We start from the raw sequence: 16,897 nt of genomic DNA, 5'->3' as shown, positions 1-16,897 counted from the left end.
GAAAAATAGAGTGTGAGTGATATTTTAGTAAGGTGGAAATCAAAAGAGTGTGATTACTTTTGAGTGTGTAGTAGTCACTTTGTGTATTGTATTCGTGACTACACGGTGTAAAATTCCTTACTATAGTGATATCAGTTGCTCCTCTTGGCCCATGATTTTTCCCTTATTTAAAAGGGTTTTCACGTAAAAATTTTTATGTCATTATTTTCCCATTTTATTTCTATCATTTGACCATATATATTTTTGTGTTAGTCCGCGTTTTTTCAATAGAAATGAGGATAGAATTTTGTCAAATCACATTCTTACGGAACAACAAAAAGGATGAATGAACAAACTATACTTCTTCAAGGTTTGATAAACAAAAGTTATGATACATCTACAAATTATTTATTACTTATTTCTTTTGCCCTATTATTTATGTATTTAGTATCGTATTTTTTTAGTTGAATCGAAATGGGTGAAAAAAGCATGTTAGTACCAAAAAAATTACACATATTTAGATTAATTAATAAATTAGTTATTGGTTATATTCAATATTCATCATAACTTTTAACTTAAAAATTTAAATATTGATAATCTTTTTATATAGTAATTATAACTCAAGTTTGAAGTCTACTGATTTTAAATAAAATTTAAAACAGGTGGGTTGTGTAATGTTATTTTTGTTTTTGTTAATGATATTTTGATTTAGATTTAGATCATCATTATTTAATTATTATTTTTAAGAATAGCCGGATTCTGTTTTCTTCATCTTATTACACTTTCAATACATTCTTGAATATGCATATTTTTAAAATATAATATAATTTTTTATTGGTTATTGAAATTTTTTTTATTTCTATTTCATATTTTATATTTGGTTAAATTAAAATCGTCTTATTTTGCAGGATTGAACTAGAAATAAGTATCTTAAAGAGGTTGCAATATGCTTTGCAAATTATATTTTAGTTTAGAGTAGGGACATTGTTTTTAATATTAGGATCAAATTTGATCTATGAATTTAAATTTTATTTAATTAGAATAAATATCAATTCAACACACGCCACATATGCTATTTATCTTCACTATACTAAGAGAAGGAGAAGGAAAAGTTGTTAGAATAATATTTGGTATCTTTGAAACATATCCTCAATGCATATAGATTTGGGTATAATTTTAATCGCATCAAGTATTTATATAAATTCAAAACATTATATATGATTATATATGCAGTTTTGTTTCTTAATAATAATTCATAAGTATTATATTAGTTATTTTAAAATTAAAATATTATTACATTTTAAAAATATATGTGCAACACACAAGTACAATATAAATGTAGGAGAGGTGAAAGATCTACATGTCACCCCCACAAAAGAAACAATAATTATTATTAACTAAAATGATAAAATTAATGTGATATAAGCACTTTTAAAATTTTAAGTTCATATAAAGAGAAATATTTGAATGATTTTTTTTAAAATTAAAAATTAAAAACCTTTAAAGTCATTATTTAAAATAAAATGTGAATATAAAATTGAGTAACTGACTAAAAATTACCATGTTTATTTCCTTTTCTAAAATTAATTAATAATTAGTTTTAAAACTTCCCATCACATTTCCACTTATGCACAAACAAAATTGATTGAAAAACAAATTCATTAATAGTTAGTTCTAAAACATCTCATCACATTCTCACTTATGCACAAACTCTAAAAAATGATGGAAAAAAGACTATATAATTAAAAAAAATATTACTCTAAAAATAAAGTTTATATAAATATAAAAATTTAATCAATAAAAATCTGAATGATCTCTTTTAAAATAACAAACTTAAAAAACTTAAAATTTTTAATTTAAATAAAACATGAATATAAAATTGAGTAACTAACAATATGGTTATTCTTTTTCTAAAATTAATAAGCAGTTTAAAACTTCCCATTACATTTTCACTTATTCATAAACTCTAAAAAAAATTAAATTACCATAGAGTAAATCACGTTTACCCCTTATTAATAGCTGCTACGAGATTATATTTTTCTCCTATGATGATTAAATTAATTAATTTATCTCCAATTATTACTGCAATTAATTTTAAAAATTATTGAGATCAGTTTCTAATTTTCGTGCAGTAAATTTATGATGAATTTCACAAATTAAAGTAATTGATTAATAACTACCTTTTCAGAAAAAAAAAATCAATTACTCCTGAAAGTGTACAATATCTTCTCCTAAATCATAAGCACATAATAATTCACTTATCTCCACTCAAAATAATTAACACGAAAAGTTAATAATATTTTTTAATATTAAATAATTATAAAAATAAAAATGGATATTTGTTTTAAAAAACTAAAGGTTCAAGAAAATAAAATGTGCAACATATAAGTGGATTATTCAATTATGGATAGAATAGTACATGTTCTTAGGTAAAAATATTAATTTTGAAAGGAATTAATTTAAAATTCAAAATTTATTTATTTTTGAAATTTCCAATCATCCATCTTTATTATTAGGGGGAGGATAGTTGTTATTAGTCTATTTATATATAGCTAATAGGAGAGGAAATACAATTACTATAAAATAAAATAAAATTTATCATTAAATCAACAAAGATAATTTAATTTTTTTAAATAAAAATAAAAGTCCCAAACATACAAAAACAATATATCTAATGTGTGCGTCTATATATATATTCAGACATTACAGCTGGGATCACTTGACTTCTTTTTATTATAAAAATAAATTACAATGTTATATAAAGTTTTTTTTATTTCTTTTGTTTATTGTATTTTGTTTGTTAGGTTATTTAAACCGTATAAATAAAATGTAATTTAATAAAAATTATTACTTATAGGTAAAATCAAGCTTCACTGTGTGTATTTAATTAATTTCAATAATAAATATGAAATGTATTTAATTAATTATATATTAAATTATATTTTCATGTTTGTATTAAATGTTAAATGATAATTAATAATTATAATTTAATAAATTTATTTGAAATTTGTAGTTTTGAATTATACATGTATAAAACATTTAAATTTATTTTTTTACTTTTATAGTATTAAATATTTCATGCGGAATGTTGAAATTTGATTTTTTTTATAAGAAAAAAAAAACCTTTTTTATTTTATTGCTTAACATAAATATATTGTAACATAAAAATGTAGTTGATCATAACTATTAGAACAATATTATAACAAAAAAGTTATATACTAAAACATTGAGTTAATATGATCATATAAATAGTAATAATGTATTACTGTAACTATTTAAGCAATATATTAACAAGTAAATAATTTTTATAAATTACTTTTAATTTAATAATTATGACATTTAAAAATATTTGCGCAACGCGCGGACACGAATAGTAGTATTATATAAAGTAAGGGGAAAAAATGATGAGTTCACTTCTTGCACACAAGACAACTAGCCATATCACATTCCCTAAGCAATCATGATATTTTTTTGACAGCCAACAATTAAATCTTTATGAGAGAAAGATCCTAATTAGTTTCCCGTGAGCAATCATGATAATTTTTTGATAACTACACTTGTAATAATTTCAAATGACAATAATTGTCAAAGAAAATTAATATGGTGGAAATGAAAAATAAACCGAGGAGACGAATATATGTCCCTGTTTGAAGATTTAAATATCTAGTGAACTATCAACTAAACTCTACATATTAGCTTATAAATTTTGATTGATCTATGTGTAGAGAATGACAGAAGAAAATTATAATCAGGAAGACCTTTTACTAGCCCAAGATCATTGACTAAGATCGAAAGACTCAACTAAAGAAAAGAAAGCTAGAAGGGAGAAATAGTATTTTGGATAAAAAGAACTTTGTTATAGAAGAAGACTCTTTGATTTAGGTTGTTCTTGGGTTGTATACAAATAACTAAGGTCATGCCTATTTATATTTGTGTGGGATGGTTCTAGATATTGCAACATCTAGACTATTCTATCTTTTACTACTAATATCTAAGATCATCTCCAACCCAACACCAAATCCTAAATTTGGTGTAAAATTTTGTGTTTTGAGCTCCAACCCACATCAATTTTTACACCAAATTTGGTGTGATGAATAGTGTTACACCATATTTGGTGTAACACTATTCATCACACCAATTCACTTTTTGAATATTTTAATATTATTTCATTATACAAACTTTTAATTAAACATTATATAAATTGTATGTTTTAATTAAATATATTGTATATTTAATTATTTTTTATGTAATATTTTTATAATATTAATTATAGATATAAAATTTAGCTTTTTTATAAATTAATTTTTCTATATATGACTTTTTTTTTTAAAAAAAATTTATGTTAATTCTACTATAAATTATAATTTCTAGCTCGATATAAAAAAATAAAGGACAAAAAAGTTCATTTTGAACTACGTAATGCATTAATAGAGCAGTTTGGGAGCACCGTAGTGATCTTGAAAGTTGAATATTTATGTAGAATTTAAAATAATTTTTTCAGTTATGTAATGTTTATTTAATTGTATTTCGTTAATGATTTCACTTTTATTTGTATTATCCATTATTATGTATAATGTATAATATATGTTAGCAATTTTTATTATTTAAAAAACTATGGTACAAAATAATTTTATATTAAACGATTATAAAAGGAAATAACATGAATTATATATGGTGAATGTTTTAGAAAGAATTTGTTTTATGAAATAAGAAAATATAAATGAAATAAGAAATAATAATATAATAATGAAGAAAGAGAAAAATATTTCTTTTTGGTGTAAAATTTGGTGCAGTGGGTTGGAGTTGATTACACCAAAAATAGTGTTGTCATCAAGTTTGGTGTAAAATTTGATGTTTGGGTTGGAGATGCCCTAACTCTCTAGAATATCTAGATATTTCTTTAAAATAATTATCCTAGATACTACACTAGACTATTCTAGAAACTATACTAGAAAAATCTATGATATTCCAGAAATTAACTTTATCATTTCACACTCACCCTTAAAGTGATTTTTGGAAACTATCCCACACTTGTTGTGGAAGAACTCAAACAAAGCTTTGAGCCACGTCTAGGTGAAAATCTCAACAGTTTCTTTCAGACTCCTCTTGCTTCTTCAAATGATAAAGATTCTTCATCGTCAGTTGATCCATGTAGATTATCTCCTTATTGAGTTCTCAGACTCCCCCTTTTCAATTATATTATCTAGAGAAACACTATCAATTTCCTTAAGTCTCAACACCAACATAGGATCCATTACCATATTCTCTTATCATCTCCTCAGTAGATTTTTTGGCAGTTTTAGAGCTTTCAAAAATCATATTGTTTGCCTCCAACACTTCAATATCAACTTCTTCCTCTATTTGATCTCTACTTTCTCCATCTGCTTTCAAAATTGCTCTGAGTCATTAATTGGCCTTGATATTGCAGATGATTGACCAAATAATTCAGCTTCCAATACATCTCCCTTAATGATTTCTCTGTAAAGGTCACCACTAGCACATGTAGTTTCAGATATTGCATGTTTGGGATCTTCTTCTTTGATTTCTTCATGAAACGACCCCAAAAATGCCCGAAAATGTGCTTCGGAAACACCTATAATTGTAATTTCCATATATCTCAAAATCCGTGCATGATTTCGGAAATTCAACTTCATATTCTTATTCAGGGGGTAAAATTGAGTGGGAAATGGGTCTAACCCGAATTTTAGAGCAACCGTATCAAAATTCGAAAATCGCAAAAAATGCGATTTTCAGGGTCAACGTTAAAGAGGCATATCTCTTAGCACATAAGGAACTGGAAGGAGCTCAAACTATCAAAATTAAAGCTCTGTGAGTTAGCTTTCCAACGCAATTTGTTTCACCTCATTCCGAGTTAGGATGAAGGATTTATGACCATTTTCGTAAAACCTGTCCGGCAGAAAATGCAAATTCCAGTAGCCGAAAACACTGTTCACCCGCCTCAATTTTTTTTCTAAGTGTTGGGACGTTTTTTTATAAAAAGGGGACATATCCATACTTAGTCATTTAACTTCAAAACATCCAAAAACTCTCTCTAAACCCTCTCCAAAAATTCCACCAAGATCATCAACCAAATTCAAGGATCCCAAGCTTTAATTCCGGATTCAAGATTCAATCTCAAGCAATTCTCCATTCCAATCTTCATCAAGAATTCTCCAAAGTTGAGGTATGTGGGTTGATTGTGGAAACCTTCCTTTCCACAAGTCCAACCATTTATCCTCTATTTTACTTCAAGTTTATGGGTCCTTATGATCATTTATGAACTCTTGAATTATGGAATTATTACTACACATCCTATTATGGTCTATTTTTGTATATTATCATGAAATGGAATGATTATATGATGTTTATGGTTTTCATGCCTCCATGATCAAATTATGAAGGTTGTTATATATGTATATATATATGTATGTTGTTGGTGGGCTGTTTTATATGGATTTTGAAATTGGTTGGACTTAGTACTCTTGAAACACATGATTTTATTTACATGAACAAGTAGCCCACCATATGTTTGATAAAATGCCATTTATAGAATTCTTATGAAATGGAAGGTCCAATGTACGTCCTATGAGTCGGATGATTATATAAGTATTGAAATGATGATGAAATGGATACATGTATATGATTTTCTCTATATAGTGTGTGAGTCGACCAAGCCTAGCTCGGGGGGTTGTAGGCCCGGGTAACCGTATCAAGGGGTTGGTACCTTGGTTGCCTAGTACGGGGGGTAGTAGGCCCGTATAACCGTATCGAGGGGTTTGTACCTTGGTTGCCTAGTACGGGGGGTAGTAGGCCCGTATAACCATATCGAGGGGTTTGTACCTTGGTCCCTAGCTCGGGGGGTGGTAGGCCCGGGTAACCACATTGAGGGGTTTGTACCTCTTTCGCCTCTCCAAGGGGGTGGTAGGCCTTGGAAATACTATATTGATGGTCACTCACTACACATATACTATGCCCTACTAAATATGATTTTTATATAAGCATCATTATACATATCATCTCATTAATATGCTATCTATCGGGTACGATTATGCATTTTGCCTATGATGTCCATCCCTTGTTGCATTGCATTGCATCCCATATACTTAGTACATTCAAACGTACTAACGCATACTCTATGCCTACATGATGTCACCATGTAGGGACCGGAGCACCGCTTGACCCTCGTCCTCCGCGTGGCTAATACGATTTTCTATCAAGGTTATTGGTGAGTCCTCCATTCCGGGGACGTTGCTTATGATCTTTTGCTATGTATAAGACTTTTCCTTTTAGTTATGTTTTGTCTATGAGGGTGAGCCCAGTTGTTTGTCTTGGCCCCCGCTAAAGTACCTATGTTTAGAGGTGGTGTTGGACAAGTTGTGTATTATGTTTGAGCTTGATTCATCTATGGTATTTATGTATCATTTCTTCTTTTTTTTTTTTTGCTCCCTTAGTCCCGATTTCCCCCTTGATTATGCTTATCGCTTATGGTCATTTTAATTGCTTCCGCGACCAATGATGTGTAAGATACGCTATGAGGCTTGTTTGGGGTTCCTTCGGGTTCCCCATTCGCCGGTCACGTCTAGGCCCTAGGCTTGGGTCGTGACACTTCAATAGAAGCTATCATATCACCATTGGGAACATCCTCAAAAATTTCTTACTTCATGCCGAAAACAGTAGATTCTTGCTTTTCCAAGTGCTCAGTTATATTATATTCTAAATTCTCGATCCAGTCTTTTTCAAGATTGATAGAAATCTTGACATCTATTGCTCGAGCATCAGCTACTAAACACTTTTCGCACTCTTTTTCTTCTTCAACAACCTTTTGTGTCGTATCACTCCCTTTGGCTTGGCAATATCTTTTTTATGTGTCCTATTTTTCCGCACTGATAGCATGTAAGAGGCTTCTTACCATAATAGTTAGAAGACTCTTCCTTCTCTCCTGGTGAGCTTGAACCACCTGAGGATCAGAAGTGTGGGGCATATCTCTTGCTTTTTCTTTAAAGTTCCTCCTGCTGGCTACAAGAGCATTTTATTCTCCTTCTTTGACAAATATACTAGCCAACTGCTTGGCTAGTATCCTATGACGACAACAAATTTTGAAACTTCTCCAAGGATGGTTGTTGAGCCTATCTTTGAATTGATGTCACAAATGAAATATATTCAGGTTTCAAACCACGAGTGATAATTCTTCTCATTCGTTCTTTAGAGATAGCATCTTCCGAATTAAACAAAGATATCTCATAACATAAGTTCTTAATCTTCAAAAAATACTCGGCAATCGAAAGATTACCTTGAATAGTATTGGCCAATTCATTCTCCAATATCTGCAACCAAGCTTCATTCTTCTTATTGAACAAATGATCGAGGGTCCTCCATATTTCATGAGTTGATTTACACTTTATAATATAATCAAATAAAGTGGAGGATATGGACCATTTTAGGACAAACTCCGCCTTAGCATTAACCTGCTTCCACTTTTTGTATGTGCTACTATTCTCGGGTCCGTCCTCAAGAGGATTTGTGTTACTCCCGTTAACAACATCCCACAAATCCTCGCCCACAAGGTATAATCTCATACATGTTTTTCATACCTTGTAATTGGACTGATTCAACAACTTCATTCCCAGTCCATTAACACGACCCTTAAAATTCATATAAACAAACTAGTTGAATCTACCACTAACCCGATCTTGAATAAAATCCAAAAGCCAACGTATGACTATAGCTTTGATACCATGTAGAGAATAGCAGAAGAAAATTATAATCGGGGAAACCTTCTGCTAGCCCAAGATGATTAACTAAAATCGGAAGACTCAACTAAAGAAGAGGAAGCTAGAAGGCAGAAAGAGTATTTTGGATAAAAGAAGTTTGTTATAGTAGAAGCTAGACTCTTTGATTTAGGTTGTTCTTGGGTTGTATACAAATGACTAAGGCCACCCTGTTTATACTTGTGTGGGATGGTTCTAGATATTACAACATCTAGACTATTCTATATTTTATTACAAATATCTAACTCTCTAAAATATCTAGATCTAGAATATCTAGATATTTCTTTAAGATAGTAGTTATTCTAGATACTACACTAGACTATTCTAGAAACTAACTAGAAAAAGCTATAATATTCCAAATATCAATTTTATTATTTTCACACTATGGTGTTGCGCAAAAATTCCAAAAATTAATTATGGACAAAGATGTTTGAAGAAAAAGTAAAGTGGCAAAAAGTAGTATAAACTTACCTACAATGTTAAGAGAAGGAGATATTTGCTTCAATCAGTGGCTCTTTACATTGCAAAAATCTACTCTACTATATACTGGTTAGTGTCGAGGGGAAAAAATAAATGTCTGTGATTAGAAGAAAATAGGAAACTTTGTAAAAGAAAGGTACAAAAAAAAAAAAAAACTTGTTCCTCGTAGTTGATACAAACGGCTAAGAGTAATCTCTTCCATCTATCACTTCATACGCCTTTTCTCAATATCTTTTGTTAGAGAGCATCACAAAAGAAATTGAGAAAATGATTGGTTGGTGCAATAGAAATTTGATACTTTATATGTAGTCTCTAAAATGGTGACTGCATCACAACAGATTAAATTGAGAAAATGATTGGATGATGCAATAGAAATTTGAGGCAGTTGTGTTGTCGGCGTTTATTCCTTCACCACTGTACCTCTGTGAAGGAGTCAATTGCAGAAAATAGGTTAGCATTTATGTGCGTAATGGGGATATTGTAACATCTCGCAAACTGAAAAAACTAGAAAGAGCTAGAATTAGAAAGAGTGATTTTTGAAAATAATAAAAATTTGGAAAATTGGTTAAGTTAAGTTTGAGTTTTTGGTCAACTTCAAACGACATAACTCCTAACTCAGGATGAGTTAGGTGTGTTTACAGTTATCATAGGAAAGATCTTGGAATAATATTTTCAACGCCACCGAGTTTGCGATTACGAGTTCATATGAGTGAGTTATTCCCATTGGAAGTTGGGTTGTTCAAATAAGGAAAGTCCAATCCGAAATTTAGAAGGGCATATGTTCTTCTCACCACCCAATTAACTTAATTCATTTTTAGCAATTAAATTGGGGGTCTAAACTGAATTGGTTCAGTTTGGACAATTGGAAATTTACGCTAGGGTTTTTGAACAAAAAACGCAAAAAGAGAAAAGAGGATAAAGGAGAAGAAAAGTTCAAAATTCGTCGTTCTTGAAGGTTTAGCTTGTGGATTTTGTCAAGGAGTGATCCCTACGAGGTATGTGAGTCTTTCACAGTGTTGGGTTCATCCACCCACGCGACAATCATGTTTATTTCAGCGAAGTTTGTTCTAGAAAGTTGAAAGTTGATGAATCTTGAATGGTGTTCTTGAAATTGACCTTTGTTCTTGAGTTAGGTTGAGATTGAGGAGTTTCTTGAGGTTAAAATGTTGTTTTCTTGAGTTGTTTGAGTTAGATTCTTGTGTATACATGTTGGGTATTTGAATCTAAAGAAAAATTGAGAAGAATAGTCGAATTTGGGTGAATTGGGACTGGAAAACGAAAGAAGGAAAAAGTCGGGAAAATCTGGCGACCTAGGACGCGTCACGGACCTACCCCTCAGTTTCGAAAAAATTCATTCTCGCGTCGCGGAGCGGTCACGGACCTCTCTGACTCAAAAAGTATTTTCGCGACCAAAATTTAAATACACCTCCGCGTCACGGGCTAGTTTCTAGGCAGTTATTTCTTAATCATTTCTCATGTTTAGCTATCTAAAATCATTCCTAAACATCATGAGATCTTTCCTATCACAAATCACAAACCTTGAATCCATAATTCAATTCAAGGAAAGTTAAGAGTCAAGTCAAGAGAAGTTAAGAGTCGAGTCAAGAGAAGTTAAAAGTCAAGTCAAGAGAAGTTCATAAAGTTTTCCAAAAGTCTTTTACAAATGTTTTAACTTTGTTTTAAGACTTGAGTTTTGAGTTGAGTAACGAGTAAAGTTTGAAATGCATTTCTTCAAAAGAGTATATCAGGACTATGTATTCCCAAAGAGTAAATGTTTTCACATTTAAACAAGAAAGGAAACTGAGATTTCCAAAAGAGCATGTGAGCTAGTTTTCAGTAAAGAGTAAGAGTAAAGTTCATTCTTCAAAGATTATACGGGAACTAAGTATTCCCAAGAGTTAAAATGTTTTCACATTTGAGCAAGAAAGGAAACTAAGATTTCCAAGAGAGCTTTTAAGCTAAGTTGTTGAGTAATTATCTCAAACCAAAGAAAGAATTCTGTTTTTACAAACATATGAGCTAAAGTATATTTTGGGAGTAGTATTGAGCACCGATATGGGGATGACTTTGAGTTTAGATAACTCACGTCTCCATAAACCATGTAGCCATCATGAGTAGTAAAGGATCATACTTTTTAGATGACTCCTTAAGATGCTTTTAGCATAGACTAGTGGATCCACTTAGTTACGCATTCTTTATGACAGCAAAGTATAGGACAGTTCTGGAAGCGTGGGCAAGACGTTGCATCACTTAGGCTCATAGTGGTGGTTGTCGGTTAGAGAAACTCCCACAGAAACTATTTTACTTTATTATATGAGTAAAGTTGAGTTTGTTATTACAATTTCTTTAATGAACTAAATTGTTTTCTATTGTTTTAAAAGATTTCTATATATTGCATGTGTTTTATTGCTTTATATTGAGTTAAATTATCCAGGAGTTGAGTAAAGCCAAGGTAAGATTTTCTTCCAGATTCTTTTCAAGTGTAAGTTATGTTTAACATTCCAACTCGCATACTTGTATATTCAATGTACTGATGCCAGTTGTCCTCTATCTTATTATGATGCAGACGCAGGTAATCAGGATCAGCATCCAAGGCCTCGTTGATCCAGTTGAGCACTCAGAGTCAGTTGGTGAGCCTCCTAGCTTTTCGGAGGATCTTTTTTATTGTTTTCAGTATTTTAGTTCATTAGGATGTCGTGGGTCTTGTCCTGACGTCTATCTCAGTTGTTTAGAGGCTTCATAGACAGAGTTAGTGATGTTAGTTCATGAGTTTTTACTTTTCCTTTTCAGTTAAGTTGAGACTTGAGCTGCCACTTTGGCAGTGAATGTTGTTATAATACATTCTAAGTTACATTTTTAGCAGTTCAGTTTACTTGTTTTAAAAGTATTTATCTTGGGTAAAGTCTTCCGCTGAGTAAGTAAGCCAGGCAAAGGGTTCGCTTGGGGTCAGCAATAGTTCTCGAATGCCAGCCACGTCCGGGGTGTATGCTCGGGGTGTGACAAACTTGGTATCAGAGCACAGAGTTCAAGTGTCCTAGGGATTCTATGAATTCGTGTCTGTAGAGTCCTAGTTATCGGTGTGAAGCGCGTCACATATATAATTAGGAGGCTGCAACATTTAGGAATTCCTTCACTTCTTTAATACTCACTTCGTGTGATAGAGTGTATCTCTATAAAAGTCTCTTTCTAACTCATGTTTACGCGTAACCGATTTTGAGCTGGCCTATGGTCGAGAGTGCCTTCATGAAGCGTTTCTTTCCTCGTGAGTTAAGAGAAGCAAAGAGATGGTTGCTGACATGAGGAGGAGGATGACTTTATTCGTAGTTGGGTTGACTCGTCTGTCAAGTAAGGAAAGTAAGGCAGCCATGCTAATAGGTGACATGGGCATAGCAAGGCTGATGATCCATGTGCAACAAGTTGAGGAGGACCAACTGAAGGATAGAGAAGAGTTTGAGAATAACAGGGCTAAGACATCAGGGAATGAGCCCGGGCAGCAAAAGAGTAATGCAAACTGGTCTTCTTTCCAACATAAGCAGAAATGACCTGCTTCATCATCTGCTAGTGCACCTGCACCAAGGAACAAATGTGAGTACAATAGTCAGAATTCTCAGAACTTCAGAGCTAGACCTGCGTATTCGCAAGGTAATAAGGCACAAGGGGGTACTAAGACTCCTGCATGTGCTAAGTGTGGTAGGATCCACTCAGGGATGTGTCGTGATGACTCAACTAGTTGCTTTCAAGCGTGGCCAGAATGATCATTTTATGAGAGTGTCCTAAGAGCCGACAGAGTAATGGTAATGGGGGTAATAGAGCTTAGTCTTCTTTAGTTGCTCCACCAGATAGAGCTGCATCTAGATGAGCTACTTCAAGGGCAGACGGAGAAGAAAACTATCTTTATGCTATCTCTAGTCGTCGAGAGCAAGAGGATTCGCCAGATGTTGTCATTGGTATGATCCAAATCCTCAATTTTGATGTTCTTTCTGAGTAACTTCTTGATCCCTTTAGTGTTTCTACACCTGATGGTGAGTCTATTCTAGCAGAAAGAGTCTATCGTGATTGTTCCGTTTTCGTCAATCACAAGAGTACCATAGTTGATTTAGTTGAGTTAGACATGGTAGTTTTCGAGGTCATTCTAGGCATGGACTGACTTCATACCTGTTATGCATCAATAAATTGTAGAACTCAGTGAACTAGTTATAGAGTTGAAGAGCAGTTCAACAATGCCTAAGGGTCGTTTTATTTCGTACCTTAAGGCGAGAAAGTTAGTTTGCAAGGGGTGTGTCTATCACTTAGTCCAAGTTAATGAATCTAGTGTTGTGATACCTCTTATTCAGTTAGTTTCAGTAGTAAAAGACTTTCTCGAAGTCTTTCCAGATGATTTTCTCGGAGTCCCTCCTGAGAGAGAAATAGACTTCGGTATAGATACTATTCATGATACTCATCCTATCTCTATTCCACCATATAGCATGGCACCAACAGAGTTGAAAGAGCTTAAAGAGCAGTTGAAAGATCTTTTAGAGAAAGGTTTCATTCAACCAAGTATCTCACCTTGGGGCGCTCCGGTCCCATTTGTGAAAAAGAAAGATGGTTCCCTTAGGATATGTATAGATTATCGTCAGTTGAACAAGGTTACCATCAAGAATAAGTATACTCTTCCAAAGATTGATGATCTTTTCGATCAAACTTCAGGGCGCTTCGTGTTTCTCAAAGATAGACCTTAGATCAGGTTACCATCAATTGAAAGTAAGGGAATGTCATATTCCAAAGACAGCATTCAGGACCCGTTATGGTCATTATGAGTTTTTGGTCATGACCTTTGATTTGACCAATGCGCCTACAACACTCATGGACCTTATGAATAAAGTTTTCAAACCTTATTTAGATATGTTTGTTATCGTCTTCATTGATGACATAGTAATCTATTCAAGGAATAAAGAAGATCATGCTAGCCATCTCAGAATAGTTCTCCATACTCTAAAAGATAGAGAGTTGTATGCTAAGTTCTCTAAATGTGAGTTTTGTCTTGAGTCTGTGGCGTTCTTGGGCCATATAGTTTCCGGTGATGGAATTAGAGTTATACCCAAAAGATAGAGGCAGTGCAGAATTGGCCTAGACCCACATCTCCAACTGATATTAGAAGTTTCTTGGGGTTGGTTAGATATTATAGAAGGTTTGTCGAGAGATTTTTATCTATTTCATATCCTTTGACCAAGTTGACTCAGAAAAAATAGTGAAGTTTCAATGGTCTGAAGCTTGTGAGAAAAGCTTTCAGGAATTGAAAAGAGGTTGACTACTGCCCAGTATTGACCTTACCAGAAGGTACGCAAGGCTTTGTTGTATTGTGATGCATCTAGAGTTGGTTTGGGTTGTGTGTTAATGCAGAATGGCAAAGTTATGGCTTATGCCTCCAAACAGTTGAAAGTTCATGAGAAGAACTACCCAACCCATGATCTAGAGTTGGCTGCCATTGTATTTGCTTTGAAAATATGGCGCCATTATCTTTATGGTGTGCATGTGGATGTGTTCACCGATCACAAGAGTCTTCAGTATGTGTTTAGTCAGAAAGAGCTTAATCTCAGACAGAGAAGGTGGTTAGAGTTACTCGAAGATTATGACATGAGTATTCTTTATCACCCAGGTAAGGCTAATGTTGTTGCTGATGCCTTGAGTAGATTATCTATGGGTAGTACCGCCCATTTTAAGGAAGTTAATAAAGAGTTAGCAAAAGAGGTGCATAGACTTGCACGACTAGGAGTTCGACTAATGGATTCCACAGAAATAAGAGTAGTGGTGATGAATGGGGATGAATCATCATTAGTGTCAAAAGTAAAAGATAAGCAAGAACAATATCATTTATTGCTTGAATTAAAGGCAAGTGTTCATAAGCAAAAAGTGATGGCTTTTGAACAAGGGGGGGATAGTATTTTTGAGGTATCAAGGTGGATTGTGTGATTGATTTCAAGGGTAATTGGGATGATCACCTACCTCTCATTGAGTTGCTTACAACAATAGTTATAGCATCCAAATAGCTCCTTATGAAGCTCTTTATGGGAGAAGATGCAGATTTCCTATTGGATAGTTTGAAGTTGGTGAAGCTGGGTTGATAGGACTAGATTTAGTTCGCCAAGCTATGGAGAAGGTAAAAGTGATTCGAGATAGGTTGAAGACGACGCAGAGTCGTCAGAAATCCTACACTGATGTTAGGAGAAGGGAGTTAAAGTTTGAAGGAGATGATTGGGTGTATTTAAAAGTTTCACCCATGAAGGGTGTTATGAGAATTGGTAAGAAGGGGAAACTTAACCCCCTGGTATATTGGACCTTATCGAATAGCCAAGAGGATTGACAAAGTAACTTATGAATTGGAGCTACCACAAGAGTTAGCAGCGGTTCATTCGATATTTCATATCTCCATGTTGAAGAAATGCATGGGAGATCCTCCATTGATCATACCAACAGAAGATATTGGGATCAAGGATAGCTTGTCTTATGAGGAGATTCATGTTCAGATTTTAGATCGTCAAGTTCGCAAGTTGAGAACAAAAGAGGTAGCACCAGTCAAAGTCTTTTGGAGGAACCAATTTGTTGGGAAAGCTACTTGGGAAGCTGAGGAGGATATGAAGAAGAGATATCCACATCTCATCGAATCTGGGGAAGTTCCAAATTAAGGTACTAATCCATTTCTTGGCTTTTATTTATAAGATTAGCATGTTGTAATTGCATTGCTTGTTGGGTGTTTGAGTTGAATGTTAAATATTACACCCTTAGACTACTAAGAGTAATCTCATTCGAGGACGAATGTTCCCAATGGGAAGATATTGTAACATCTCACAAATTCAAAGAACTAGAAAGAACTAGAATTAGAAAGAGTGATTTTTGGAAATAATAAAAATCTGGAAAATTGGTTAAGTTAAGTTAAGTTTGAGTTTTTGGTCAACTTCAAACGACCATAACTCCTAGATCAGGATGAGTTAGGTGTGCTTCAAGATATCGTAGGGAATATCTTGGAATATTCTTTCCAACTCCACCAAATTTACGTGATTCCGAGTTCATATGAGTGAGTTATGCCCATTAGAAGTTGGGTTGTTCAAATAAGGAAAGTTCAATTCGGATTTTAGAAGGGCATTATGGTTTTTTCACCACCCAATTAAGTTAATTCATTTTTAGCAATTAAATTGGGGTCTAAACTGAATTGGTTCAGTTTAGACAATTGGAAATTTACGCTAGGGTTTTTGGAGAAAGAATGCAAAAAAAAAGAAAAGAGGATAAAGGAGAAGAAAAGTTCAAAATTCGTCGTTCTTGAAGGTTTAGCTTGTGGATTTCGTCAAGGGGTGATCCCTACGAGGTATGTGAGTCTTTCATAGCGTTGGGTTCGTTCATCCACGCGTCAATCATGTTTATTTTAGCGAAGTTTGTTCTAGAAAGTTGAAAGTTAATGAATCTTGAATGGTGTTCTTGAAATTGACATTTGTTCTTGAGTTAGGTTGAGATTGAGGAGTTCCTTGAGGTTAAAGTGTTGTTTCCTTGAGTTGTTTGAGTTATATTCTTGTGTATATATATTTGGTATCTGAATCTAAAGAAGAATTGAGAAGAATAGTCGAGTTTGGATGAATTGGAACTGGAAAATGAAAGAAGGAAAAAGTCGGGCAAATCTGGTGCCCCAGGCCGCGTCG

This window comes from Solanum stenotomum, chromosome 2, assembly GCF_019186545.1.
Source record: "Solanum stenotomum isolate F172 chromosome 2, ASM1918654v1, whole genome shotgun sequence".
Lineage (NCBI taxonomy): Eukaryota > Viridiplantae > Streptophyta > Magnoliopsida > Solanales > Solanaceae > Solanum > Solanum stenotomum.
This window is presented reverse-complemented; position numbering follows the sequence as displayed.